Here is a 14752-nt window from a genome sequence, read left to right as displayed (position 1 = left end):
TCACCAATATACCATTGGGTGAATATATCAGAGCGAGACGAAATTGTAATAGTAACTTAAAATTTGAAGAGGAATGTAATCTATTACAACGACGTTTTAGAAGGAGGGGATATGCCCAAAAAGACATAAGTAAAGCATATAAGAGAACCAAATTGATGCAGCAGCAGGATACTTTGAGACAGAGACAAGGGAATAATTTGGAAGCTAACATGCCGATTAGCTTTATCACCCAATATTGTTCAGACCACCAGAGATTACGAAAAATTTTGAACAAACATTGGTACCTACTTAAATTGGACAGTCATATTGGTGAGTTTGTGAGTGATCATCCACGCATTACCTTCAGAAGAGCAAATACACTTAAATCTATCCTTAGTCCATCGTTATTACCGGACATTGAGAGCACTACTCAAGGTACATGGTTACACAAGAAAGATTCTGGTTTCAGGAAATGTGGAGTCTGTCCACAATGTAAATATGCATACCAAAGAACAACGGAATTCGAAGATAAAAATGGAAAATGTTGGATCATTAAACAAGGAATTAATTGCAAAACAACTTTTGTAGTATATGGCATCATCTGTGTCTGCCACAAACTATATATTGGTAGCACCAAGAGACAGTTGAGAATCCGTATCCGTGAACATTTAGCCAAAATTGGCAGTCAAGACCCATCACTTCCGTTAGCTGAACATTGGCAAAAAACACATCAACTACATCTCAAATCGGAAATTAGATTCATTGGTCTTAAACAAGTATCCTTGAACAAAAGAGGTGGTGACAGAGTGAAGGCGTTACGACAAGCGGAAGCAAGAGCAATTTGTTACTTCAATTCGACAAATACAGGACTTAATACAGATAATGAAATGGTTTCATTCTTGTGAGATGTAGTACATTGCAATCTGGCTTCTCAAGCTCGAATAATTTTCATTGTTATACTTGATTTAGAACACGGCTCATTGTTTATTAGGAGGTTACATGTATTTCAGGGTGTTGTTAAAGGGATACCCCATCATAATTGGTAGCTCAGTATGTTATTTGAATGTTGCGTGTAATGCTCACCAACCTTTTGTAGTTAGGTGCATTAGTGCCCGTGATTATACATTACTGTGATAGTAACCATTTAAGTATTCAACAAATATAAATTGGGTCAGGAGAAGCGTATACATGCTTTGTTAGTTTCTCAGGCTTTATTCAAATATTTTGAATTATATAGCATATGTAATTTGTAGAATGCTGGGGGATAGAATGCGGTTTTCAATGACGACGCTTGTCCTTGCGTCGCCATGGTAACCGCGCACAGTGATGACGCCTAGTATAAGAAGGCATACCTGGTAAGCGTTCGGCTTACCTGCCGACGCGTGTGACTGTTTGTGTTCCAGGAACTGGTAAGAGAGGACCGCTTATCTCATGGTTTACTTTTCAATGAGATTTAGCTTTAATGGTACTTGACGAGTAGCAACAAAATAAGCTATATGTTGTGCTTTCCGTACTTGATATACGTGTTCTATAATTGGAAATGCGTCATCATTTCACGTAATGATGGTTAATTACAATTGTCTTCACTACGGAACTTATAATGAATTGTTTTGAATAAGGCAGAAATGGCCTGTGACCATTAAGAAGAGTTGTTTTGCCCGTTTGGTGAAGGGCGGGATTTATTCTCATGAAAATGCCTAGTTGCCACAGGCAACCTTGATATACACAATTAATGTATATTCTAAATTGGACAATCAGTTTTATTTACCTTCGCTACTTACATTTTTTGTTTAGATTGATATTGGGGATTGTACCCCGTTACTACTACATGGACAAATAGTCATAAGAACTGGTTACATCAAATTTCGGGTAAGGACATCCACCAAGTTGTCAGTTTGTCTCAAGGGACCATTGCAGAATTTGGTTATATTATTCAATGAATTGAAGAATAATGATTACTAATGGGTTCTTTTTTCTTTTTGTTTGTGTTTTTGTTTCTGTTTTTTGTGCTCTTTTTCTGTTTACTCAAACATAACAATGTATTATGATATGTTTGCCTATTTTTCTACACCCATGAACCCTTCCCTTTTGCCCATCCTTGTTTTTCTGTCTAATTTCTTTCATGTTATTATGCATATTTTGTGGTCACGATATTTGAAAACTGGTATTATGTTATACTTTATGATGTCGTTCATACAAATTGTTTTTTGACTATGATATATTGTATGTCCTATATTACAATTATGGGTAGCCCGGATTTGAAAAAGGCTCAGTGGAGCCGAAACATGTTATCAATTATGGGCTCAATGGTCATGGATGATCAATAAAGCATAATCTAAGATTTAACTCAACTTGAGTTGTTGGCGCAGAGTCCTGTATTTTCATTAATTAATAAAATTTGGGTGTTGCAATAGGCAGACTGACCTTAGAGTTATCATGGTTAGTAGTAACTGGGGAAGCATTAAGACAACCGAGGGTCAGTATTGGTCCTTTGTACCCAGGACCAGCTGCTCTAACTTCAGGATATTGAATGTCTTGTCCTATTAAATGAGTGGTATCGGTAGTCTGGGGAGGTTGTGTAGCTTGCCAAGCTGATCTTGAGGATGTCACTTTGGCAATAACGTACTCTGGTTGAGAGTTTGCCACAATGAGTCCAACATCTTTGGTTGAAGCAGTGTCAAAAGTAATGTCAGAAAGCGCATGAGTGTTATCCACTGGTTGGGCTAACAAAATCTGCAAGAATTCATTATCTTGCTGTAGTTCTTCTACAGATAGAGACTGTGGATCATAGTTGCAAATGTCATAGTAGATATACATAGAAGGGTCAGTGAGCCAGTGAGTGTAGTACTGTGCTTGTAAACCTTTGTTTACTAGGGCGAGTCTGTCCTTTAAACTAGGGTTTTTGTTTGCTGTCCTTGGGAAAACTTTAGATTTTTGTAGAGGTTTCTTGAACCGAAAAGAAGGCATCTTTGGTCTGTGTGTGCCTTTCATGCCTATGGAATAAGAATCTTTTTGGTCTTGCATTCTGTCAGGAATGGCACTCTGTCAAGAGTGGCACAGGGTACCCATGTAGGTTTTGGGTGGCTGTGCCGAAGTAAGGTAGCAGATAAGCACACACAGCAGGGAGTTAAACAAGAAAGAAGAGTAGGAAACTGTAGCTATGAGCCAAAAGGGGAAAAAGATACAAAGGTACAAACAAACTGGATTCCCTCTTGGGGTGTATGCTGAAATGGGAAAGAGTGTTCCACGAACCTTAGGAAACTCCAGCCTTCTGCACAGATTGCTATAACAGAGGCCCATACTGTATGCCCATGGCTGGGAACAACAGCAGTGGGTGTATGTAACAATGAAAACACGACAAGGGAAGGGGCAGAGGTTGCCTGCCGGAAACCAACAGGCAAGCTCTGTACAAAGGGATTACATAAGACACATGAGAAGACAAGAACAGATATATCCAGCGAAAAGGAAGTCAATGAGCAATCTAGCAGAAGGAAATGAAGGAAAGGCAGTTAGACTGAAATAGATAACCTAAGGTGGAGTACAGAGGACTCAAGGAAGAGAACAAGGGAGCAACAGTCAGGAAAACAGAAGGGCTGCAAAGTAGGAAGCAGGTCTGCAGTCAAGAGTGGGACTAGGTGCAGGCAAACTGTAGTGGACTGCGGAGGACTGTAGTAGGCTGCAAGGCAGGGAGTCCAGAAGAATAGGACAGAGAGAGATTAGTAGGAGGCGACAGACAGAGAGCCCAAAAGAATAGGGCCGCGAGGTAGGGAGCCCAGAGGTGCAGGGCTGTAGGCAGCTAAGTGTAAAACAGGCTGTACTGCAGAGGAGTGTAGCAAGCCGCAAGGCAGGGAGCCCAGAGGACACGGGCTGTAGGCAGCAGAGGGAGCAGACGGCAAGGAAGGAGCCCAGAAGACAAGGGCTGTAGGCAGCGAAGAGGTGCAGGCTGCAAGGTAGGGAGCCCAGAAGACAAGGGCTTGGAGACAGCAGAGGGTTGCAGGCTGTAGGGCAGGGAGCCCAGAGAACAAGGACTGTAGGCAGCCGGAGTGAGGCAGGCTGTAGGGCAGGAAGCCCAGAGGACAAGGACTGTAGGCAGCCGGAATGAGGCAGGCTGCAAGGCAAGGAGCCCAGAAGAGCAGGGCAGCAAGGAATGAGCCCAGAGGAGCAGGGCCGCTGGCTATAGAGGGCTGCAGAGGACTGTAGTAGGCTGCAAGGCAGGGAGCCCGGAAAGGGCACTGGATCAAACCAGGATAATGCAGCAACAGGAACAGCTTACAAAGTAGCGGGTCAAGGCAAACAGGAGCGGGGAGATCTCAAGATGCAAGACACTGTGCTCCTGCAGGCAGCTGCTTATATACAGCCCTGCCCTGTTCTGAGGCAGGCTAATTGACAGCACCTGGGGCAGCACACCTGATGACAATCTGCCTCCTCCCTCTCTGGTCCTGAGCAGGTGGAAGCAGCACTGGCCGCTAGGGCTTCTGGGGATTGTGGTCCCAATAACGATGAATGAGAATAGCCAGGAATTGAGGACTGTAGCCAGGTGCATTATGGTAAATGAAGTTAATTGAATAAAATAAGAAAGAACCAAAGTTGAGCAAATGGAAATAAAAGACCAAGGCGTGAAAAGGAGTTGTTCAAGGAGTATTAGGAGCATAAATGAGTACCAGATAGTCCATGATGGTTGCCAATGTGTGTGCCAGCGGCGCGGGCATGACAGGTAGTCAGCCAGAACTCATGAACTGGACATAAAGATATATCAATAAGGGTTTCCATTCAGTATCCCAGACTAGGCATTGACTTAGCCGTAGTGTTGAATTGAATCCTCTTACACTCTGCAGTGTCCTTGAAGGCCAAACAAAGACTTGGATGAATTCGGCCTTTCTACAACAATGCACTCAAAATCAGTAGCAGGGCTTCTGGTATTGGGGTTCTGCAGCTCTGGTCACAGGCCCTTGGGAGGTGGCTCAAATTAAAGTTTGTCTTGGGACTGATTGTTCCCACTAGTCAAAGGGAAGATGCGTCCTCTTTGGAGTTCCTCTGTCGCATAGAAAACAGGGTCAGGACAGCAGTGGTCACTTCACGGTGTTGCAAAAGGTCTGCAGGCGTCTCTGGTCATCTTCGGTTACTTCAGCTTCCAGTGGTTGACTTGCTTTTCACTACAGGAGCCTCACATTTTATACAGTTCCAGTACACACTCCTATGCAATATCTCTCAGCAGTTTACAGAAAGGGGTGTATGGCTGTCCAATCAGGACAGCCAGGCCACCAGTGGGAGCTGGTCCCATTCAGGCACTCTGGCAGTAAAGGAGATGGGGGTGGCGGTCTCCCACTTCCTGTCTGCCCAGACACTATGGAGCCTAGGCGGGAACACCCAAGGGTTCTTGCCAAAGGCAAGACAAAGACACAGACAGACTTCGCCCTCCCAGAATGGTAGAAGGGCTAACAAAGAAAAACCATGCTACAAATTGTGAAAAAAGAGGAAGCCCCTCCCCCCTAAATTAGTACTTGGGTGCTGCGATATGCACTACCGGGGCTATGGACATAGCCTGTGGTAGAGAAATCACACAATAGTTGGTAGAACACATCCACTGCCACCAGCCATAACTAGGAGGTTGTCTGCGAGACAAAAAAGTCACAGAAGCAGAGAGAAGTGGGATATTATGTAATTCCCTTGGCACTCCACATAAGGTGGTGTGTACCAATCTCTCAGTTACTCTAGGATAAAGAAAATAATCACTAAGGAGGATCCAAAGGGTCCCCAGCCACACTGCCCATAAGTAGCTGTGTGCTGAAATAGTAAAATATAGATGTCTTAAAGAGGTATGGAGGAAACTAGAATCCATAGGACAGGTAAAACACAGAACAGAGTTCCGAAAGACAGAACCCATAAGAATGAATGAGTGAAAAAAGACTCCACTCATTCAGGATTTCAGAAAAAGGTCCACCAGTCCAGCAAAAAGTGCTGGGGTCTCAGTAGGAGAGGGGATGAAGCATGCACATGATACATCTCCCTAACAGTCCCCTTTTGGGCATTATAATGACTTCCCCCATCATGTTCAGAGGATGCTGGGAAGTAGCAAAGCTATTTAGAACAATGTTAAGGGGATACAAAGGGCCTCATTCCGAGTATGGCGGTAGGGAGTTAACGGCACCGGTAAGGATGCCGGTGCAGTTAACCCCCTACCGCCATATTCCGAGGTCCCTTAGCGGGTCCCACCAGGAACGGCTGGTCTGACCAGCCGTTCTTAGGGGGACTCGTTAAGGGACCATGGAGCTAATAACGGGCCAGCAATTTGCAGGGCCGTTATTAGCTCCTTCCCCATTCCCATTGAGCCCTATGGGGGCTCAAATGGGAATGGGGAATGGTTTTCTGAATGGGGACTTACCGGGTCCTCCAAGGTTGGAATGACCCGGTAAATTCCCATTCAGAGACACCGGACCCGGGTTTGGAGGCAGCCATGGTGCTAATAGCACCATGGCTGCCTCCAAACTCGTAATTAGCCCCAAAGTGTCCCCACAGCACTCAGTCGATGGTTTCTGCTGCAATTAGAAAAATGCACTGGTTTAAAAAGGGAGGCGACCACTCCTGAAATCACCAGCTCTCACCCCTCTGGAGTCAGAGAATAATCCTAGAGAGTCTAGTAGTAGTGCTCAGGGGCTCAGGTTACAGGGAATGGGGAGGGGGTGTGATATTAGAGCACAATAGCTGATGGGCAGTGAATCACAATGTAAACCACCACTGATAAGGCAAGTGTGGTGTGGGTGGGGAGTACAGAGATTACTGTATTCCAGAAAAGCCCTACCAATCTTCTTACCTACATAACATAGCACACCAAGGTTAGCCAGCTAGTAATTAGTCTTCAACACACTGTTGTGTACCCATTTCGAGTTCTTTTTCATTTTACTGCTGTATCTCAAATGTAGGCGTTTTCCCCCTCTTCCCAGGTATCTCAAATCTAGGTGTTTCGTATTTATTGTTGTGTCTCCAATGTAGGTGTGCCCCCACCCCTTCTCCACCCAGGTATCAATTAGCCTAACTGTGCCAGGTAGCAGTTTCCTGCTTTTGGCCTAACTGTGCCAGGTAGCAATTTTCTGCAAGAAGAGAGCCGTCCGAAAGGGAGGGAGACCTAGGTGTACCCTCCCCTATAAAGGATCAAACAGAAAAAAGGGGAGAGAGAGAGAGATGGGCCCAACTTGATTGGACCACTGATAGAGAGCATTAGGAGGAAAGAGGGGCCAGAGGTGTCCCGATCTTGGAACTGATGGACTGCTGGAATTGTGCTGCACCAACCGCAGTGACTATTTATATGTTGTATAGTATGTTAGTTTTGTGTGATAACATTACTTGTAGTCATTTTTCATGAGGTTTCATGGCCTATAATTAATGTCTTACTTTTATATCTAACTGGCTAAGTGTAATCCTTGGTGTTTTACTGTGTGGACTCATTGTGGACCCCTGCCTCAACTCGCCTCTCCTGAGATTTAGCCTTGGCCTCCCTAGGCTACCTTGATTGTTATGAGTGAACTCCCAGGAGTTGCTCCCTGTTCACAATAATAAGGGTGGCCTCCTAAACATCTATCCACCAGGCCAGAGTTTAGAAATGTATTCTAACAAAAGGCTCCAAACCATTGGACGGATAAACTTTATAAAAGCTAGGGAAACTGTTCTATGGTTCTTCTAAAGTGTTTTTTTCTGTCTAATGCATCTGAACACTTAACTGTGTTGTGCTTGTAATGGAATCCTATGCTTACCTAAATATCTTAATGGTAAATGTATATATCTTCGGTTTACATTGTTGGTGTGACTATTTGACTAGGTTTTTACTTGCTTAGTGTGTAATATAAAGGCCTAAAAAAATCATTGTATATTTTTGTACTTGCCCATCTAACTTGAATTATCGGTGCTGTTCTGTGTGGACTTATTGTAGCAGTAGACCGCTAATTATTTGGTATTTATAATGTGCCTATCCACAATGTGTTCAAGGCGCAACAGGGTGAGAGAACAGAGGGGGGCAAAGAAACAGCATCAAACCAGGCTTCTTGGTGCTATTTGAGTCGTTCAAACCCTGTTCAGCTGCAGTGGTCACAGTGTTCCAAAAGGGGAGCTTGTGTCGAGCTGAAATTCATTACGGTTTGGATCAATGGTCGAAGAATGCAGATCATGAGGGTCTCCAGGGTTGGTTCGGCAGTCGTGGGTGGTTTGATGGTAAAGATACTGGTGATTGGATGTGCAGTTCACGATTAGATGGTTTGATGGGGCTTTTGAAGAATTAACTTCATGAGGGCCACCAGGGTCAGTTTGCAGGCAACAGAGTGTTCAACCGCGAAGATGCTGGTGACTGAGTGCGCAGTTTGATAATGCAGAGGTCGGTGTGCCATTCGAAGGTCGTGGTTCGATGAAGCCATCAGGGCGGTTCAACCATCACTTTGGATTGGCGACTAAGGTGCTGATGATTCGAAAAGTGTTTGAATTTTGCGGTTGCAGAAATGAACTTCTGTCCAGTTGGCGCGATGCGGCAGCAAGCTGGTTCGATGGGCAGCACAGCATTTCGAGGAAGAAGAGAGTGCCAAGAGCAGCACTGGTAGGTCCTGTTGGTTCAAATGGGGTTTAATGGTATTTCAAGATAACCTGAAGTGGTTCGACGGCAAAACACAGGGATCCCGGCTCAGGCTCAGACCGGCCCATAGGGCAATAAGGCAATGCCCAAAACGATAACACAAAATGCTAGTGTGGGCCCATTTTTTGGGTCAAAGTGGGCCACTATTTTGGCCCATGTGGGCCAGTTTGATAAGTTACTTTACCATGCGGTTAGTAGCTTTAACTATTGTTACTGAATAAATATTCTTTAAAATGCACTATTTGCATCACATTTTATTGCCATCCTCCACCTTGGATACTACTGAAACAGTCTGTCACAAAAGGAATGAATTGCTATACGCAACTGTGGGCCACTTTTACATTGGTGCCCCAGACAATTGTATGCCCCAGTCCGAACCTGTGCCGGTTGTTCTGGCTCTCAGGATCCTGTGAGTTGCAATCCAGCAGATCAGGGACAAGGTAAATCCTTAGTCTCCCAAACACGGAGAAGGCTGGCAAACACCTTCAGGGATCCTTCACCTCGAGTGAGGTGCTGGGTTCCAGTGTAGATGGCAGGGAAGCAGGTCTTGCTACAGCAGCAGGTCACCCCCAATGTGCCACATGGATGGTTAGGGAGGGGTGATTGCCTCTACCTTCGAACACCTGCCTACACCTCACAACTGGAGCGCTTTGGAAATGACTGCTCTCTTAGTAGAGTCCAAATGAATTTGTCTTGGTTTCTTGAAATCCAAAGATGAATCAAAGAAGGAGCGGGAGAGATACCCTTTTATAAGCAAATGTCAACAGGTGATTGGGCAAAAGGATGCCTGCTTCAGGTGGTCCAACCACTGTTCTTGTGACAAGTGGCCTTCGCCTTCTTGCATCATACCCAAAGTGATTTGTGTTAAAGGAAGTGACCATAACATCCAAGGCCCTTTGGTATGCAGAACCCTGGTGTGAGGCTAATCCTTTTGTATAGGGTGTGCTATTTGATTTTTGTTTCACAGAACAGCTCCTGCTGAGGGCTTTGTGGGCTCGAGAGAAGTGTTACCGACATCACAAATGACCAAAGGACGGTACATTCTTTGAGTCTTGTGTCCTGCTGGCTGTGAGGGACAAGTTGTTTGACTAGACTGCATAAAACCCTTTCATAGCTGGTCTGGGATCACAGTGCTGACATGTGTATGATTCAATCAGATGTGTCATTTAATAATTATGTAAACCCTTCATCACCAAACCACATGGGTATAGCTTATATTTTCAAATTACCCAACCACCTTGTGGGTAGTTTATCATAATCAGTGGAATTTGGAACAGAACAGAGGGGTACATTTAAATGCAACCTCAGCACTGCAGTGACTTTGCTGTCACAGTAGCTGTCAAAGAGGGCACCTGTAGTCTCTGAACCTGTTCTGTGCCACTGGAGGGAAGGAACTGCAGATCAGGAGACTGATGCGGCAGGGCATGGTGTATGTTATGATTTTGACATGGAGAGTTCTAAAAAGGGTTCTAATTAGCAGGTCACCCTTTCTGAGATGGAATTACTCACACCCTTTAACAATTGATAAAATTAAAAAGGCCAGGGCTTCTACACCCTTGCTGGATTGCAATTTATCTCATATAGGTACCCTAACGTTAGTGGCAACATCAGGCCTAAGATATTCTCTGCTGTGGCATGGTATACCCCTCCATCAGTGTTTCACCCCATAATGTATTTCCCCGTTCTTTTGTGTTCCTATGATGTTCCTCTGAGTTCCTTCAAAGGAACTCTATTGCCTTTTTCCCGGCAGCCATTTTGGAGAAGTATTTTCACTGTTAGAAGCATGCTCACATTCTATGCAATTTGCAATGTAGTTTTTGATGCTCAAAATAAATCAGCCCAGTGGTGTGCCAGGCTAGACTGGTACAAGGATGTTTGCTGACCTAGATAATTTAGCCGCCCCATTTCAAGCTTTCTTCGCAAGCAGGGAAGGTATGGGCAGGGCTAGTGAAATTCTTTTTTACAATTCAGCACATATAGAAATAATGGCTGCAAGCTTCCCTACCGAACAGGTGGAGGTGCATGATGGGCAGGGTGAGTGTACACTCTCTTCACAAACCGGTCCAGCTACATTATGAACAGAGGAGTAGAGCAGGGTTTCCTCACAAACAGATGCAGGTACAGTACAGGCAGGGCTGGTTCAAGTTTCTCTCATTAGAATGGTATAGAAAGGGCTTAACCAGTGCACCGTTCACTCACAAATAGGTGCAGGCACAGTACAGGCAGGGCTGGTTCAAGTTTCTCTCATTAGAATGGTATAGAAAGGGCTTAACCAGTGCACCGTTCACTCACAAATAGGTGCAGGCACAGTACAGGCAGGGCTGGTTCAAGTTTCTCTCATTAGAATGGTATAGAAAGGGCTTAACCAGTGCACTGTTCACTCACAAATAGGTGCAGGTACCGAACTGGCAATTAAAAACAGTCTTTTTTTATGGCGCTTATATATCAAGTAAATTGTGTTTCAAAGCGCCCACAGGGCAACGGGGAGGGAACATGGGAATTCAATTAATAAAATAATGATAAAGGATAGAAGCGGTCCTACTAGGTCTTGTGAGCATTCAGAACGCGCAAGTGCAGAGAGAGAGAGCGAGAGAGAGAGAGAGAGAGATAAGGGATGAGGGGGGTGGGTGTGGGGGTTAAGCGCTAGGAGTATCACAGAAGGAAGTGCTAGGAGGTAAGTTGCAAGCAGCTGTTAAGTGCCTGACAGAGATCGCTGGGAATAGTGGCCAACTGTCAGTAGTAAATGTAGGCCTGCGAAATAGCACAGGCCAGTGGGTGTGCCCCAAGGCAAGTACTGGGAGTGGGCAGAGGCTGAAGGCGATTGGGCGGTGGAGGGTGACGACACAGAATGACACGGGGAAGGCCAGTGAAAGCTTTTCTCACATATGGGTACATATGCAGCATATTTAGCTGGTATCAGGTAATATTGTCCCCATAAATAATGTCGCCATACATATAGTCGCCGGGAAACGACACAGGCGACATTATTTATGGGGACAATATATGGGGTAAAAGGGAGCGGGGGTTGCACGAGTGTCCCCCGCTCTATTTAAAAAAATGTGGCGGTTGCGGGGTGTCCCCCGCAGTTTCCATATGATAATGTTGCTGCAAAAAAATGGCGACATTTTTGCAGGGACATTATCACATGGAACCATTTGAGGCAGGCGCATTATGAAAAGCCCAGCACAAGCTTTTTACATCCACGGATATAAGTATAGCATTGTCGAGCCAAGGCGCTCGTTACTCACAAATGGATATGTGGGCAGCATGGGCAAGGCCGGTGCAGATTTCTCTTACATTTGGGTACATGCATCGCATAGTTTGGGTAGATGGTGCTCTGGTGCATGATACCATGTGCTGCAGATCGTGGCTACTTACCAATGCAGCAAATCTCAGTCCTCTAGTCTGCCTGCTAGCCCATAGACCTTCTCTGGTTTGTGGTGGCTGTCCAGGGAGGAGGCCTAGAGATTGCAAGGGGAAGAGGCTCAGCAGCAGCACCACTAGTGCCTGGGGCCACCAGCAGACTTCATGCCAGTGTCCCCCATATTCAGTCTCCCCCATATCACCTCTAGTCTAGTTTCCGATGGAGCGGAGTGGTAAATCAGGGAGTACAAGCAAGGCATAATGCGTTCATGCCTTGATGTAAGGCATAATACGTTCATGCCTTGATGTACCGCTCTGCCCCATTTTCCTGCAGTGACGAGACAGGGGAGGGGCAAGAAGCGGAGATAAGATCTCCACCCTGCATTCCTCCACCGACTCCTCACGGCATTTCATTTCTCACCTGCATGACTTGTTAATGCAGGAGAGAAATTAATGGACTCCTTTGCAATATGTCTTGGTTTTGCACCTATGTAAAACCATGCAGATTCCATAGGAATCCATTGATAAACTCCTCCTGGCTGCAAAGTGTGTCTGTAGGCGGCATTTATTGAAAATTGAATTGAAAAATGGAAGAGTAAAAGCACGTTGTTCTCTCTTTTTTTTAGTGAATGTTGATAATGGCATGAGGAGGCCCAACAGCACGTAAATGTGAGCGTTAGTGGTCGCCTACATGCAAAGTGCATTTCTTTTTTAAAATGAGACTGACAGCGCTTACCTGGTCCTGCTCTTAGGTGCCCCTAATTTGGAGGGCATGACCCTCTTTTTGTAGTGATTCAATGATTACTTATCTCCCAAATGGCCTTCCCAAACCTCTGAGCAGTGCTGTTCAGCATTCCTTGAAAGGTCTGCACAGAAAGCCGCCCAGTTACTTCGCATGTAGGCACTCTATTTAATTGGGCAGCTTTTGATTACTAATGTTCCAAGAAATGCTCGGCCCAAGAGGCCATGCACCTGTGAATTCATGCACTTATTATGCACCGTGCTCGTCCGCGGTTGTCTTGGAACTGTGGGACTTACCCCCACCCTCAGCAATGGCCTAAACAATAGCCATGGGGGGCACGAGGGAGTACAATGACTGCTTTCAAAAGGAAATATAACCAGATATGGCATCTGGGGGCCTCAAAAAACTATTTTTACTCGCAGGGGGTGGGGGGGACTTGACAGCAATATTTGTACTCAAGGGGGAGGAACAGCATAACACATTTTGAATACCACTGTGGTAGTGTGAGCTTCCAAAATAAAGTTCTTATAAACATGCAGTAGTTTTAAAAGTGCCTTAGTATGTGTTTTTCATCTTGAGAGCACATACTGCACAAAGCCAATCATGGCATGGGTACTTTAGGGGCAGGCCTTGCCAGCATTGCTTAAGCTCATGTGCATGTCAAGGGTCATTGTGGTCTGCCTTTTGCTACACCTGCCTGAGACCACTCTTCTCCCCCACTCTCCAGATCCACCAGGTTCGCCCCTCTCTCCATCCCCCTCCTTCTCCTACCTATGCATGGGAGTTATTTTAAGGGGAGACAAGGGAGGTTGTCCAGTCTCAACTGTCGTGGCACACCATTTTGTCCCCATCATTAACCAGAGCCCCCTTTCCCTTAGATGGCATGCCCCCCCCACATTTTCAGCAAAGTTATTCCACTGCTTCCACCGCTTCCACCGCTCCATGCCCTGGCTCCAGAAGCTCAAACTCCATACTGTATTATTCCAAAGCTTCTTCCTGCCAGGCCATATGCGCTGTATTGGCCTTCCAGTTACACCGTATAACGCTGCAACCCGAAACAACAACCGAAGTAGGCTTGCTTTCACTACTCTGCTCAGTGGAGTTGATAAGCACCTGTACCTGTGAACTTCTGGAGGTCTACTAGCAGCACCTAAACTCGGATTAAGTTACATATTCTATTTTGTAATGTATGAAAGCAGAGCAAAAAGAAAACAATTTGACACCCCCTGCTGGCCAGCACACCAAACAGTAGCCTAGTTTGCCTAGTGCTGGCACCGGCCTTGCTGCCGGTGCTAATCAACCTCTAGCGTGCAGTTGACTTGGGGCAATTAACTCAGGCTTCCAGGTGTTTGACAATCAGTGTAGTCATATATTACCATAAAACATTCTACTAATATCAACATTGTTGATTTGTGCCAACTAACATTCCCACACCATAGGCCAATCCTACCTTCGCCATCTGCAGTAGGAAGAGAGCACATGTGAAATAATTTGCTATTAAAGGGCTCTTTTCTTCAAAATTCTGATCGCATTACTATATGACACCATGGGAATCACAGATCAGGCTCTGGCATGGTTAATCTCCTTCCTTTCCGACCGCCCATCCCAGGTGGAACTTGGGTCCTTTCTCTCTACTATCACTCTTTCAACATGTGGCGTTCCCCAGGGTTCTAACCTATCCCCCTGGTTCTTCAATGTCTACATGGCTGCCCTTGCACATGTGATTGCATGGCTTAGGAGCGGGATATCTGCAGGACAAGTTTCAACCTTATGTGCCTTCTCGGGCATTGCGCTCTAAGGACGCTTGTCTTCTTTAGATCCCCCGTTATCAATATGAGCGGGTTGGTGGCTGCTCCTTTTCAGGAGTGCCCACTAAGTTGTGCAACTCCTTGCCCTTGTCACTTCGTGCAACTAGTGATCTTCTTGCTTTCCGTCTCCTGTAGAAAATATATTTCTTCTAAAAATGATGTCAACTAGCCCTAATTCCTGGACTACCCTCAGCGGCAAGATGCTTCGGCATGCGTGCGCTTTACAAATGCTATTAACATAACATA

General features: G+C 45.4%; 1 long non-coding RNA gene across 1 annotated transcript; it reads left to right on the top strand.

Annotated features, from left to right (window-relative positions):
- The first annotated feature begins 749 nt into the window (after positions 1-749).
- LOC138515592 (uncharacterized) lies at positions 750-2341 on the top strand. The gene is made up of 2 exons (XR_011282093.1): positions 750-1848; positions 2231-2341. It is a non-coding gene; the product is annotated as an uncharacterized lncRNA (long non-coding RNA).
- The last annotated feature ends 12411 nt before the right edge of the window (positions 2342-14752 follow it).

This window comes from Ambystoma mexicanum, chromosome 6q (assembly GCF_040938575.1).
Source record: "Ambystoma mexicanum isolate Mex_15411 chromosome 6q, UKY_AmexF1_1, whole genome shotgun sequence".
NCBI lineage: Eukaryota > Metazoa > Chordata > Amphibia > Caudata > Ambystomatidae > Ambystoma > Ambystoma mexicanum.
This window is presented reverse-complemented; position numbering and strand designations above follow the sequence as displayed.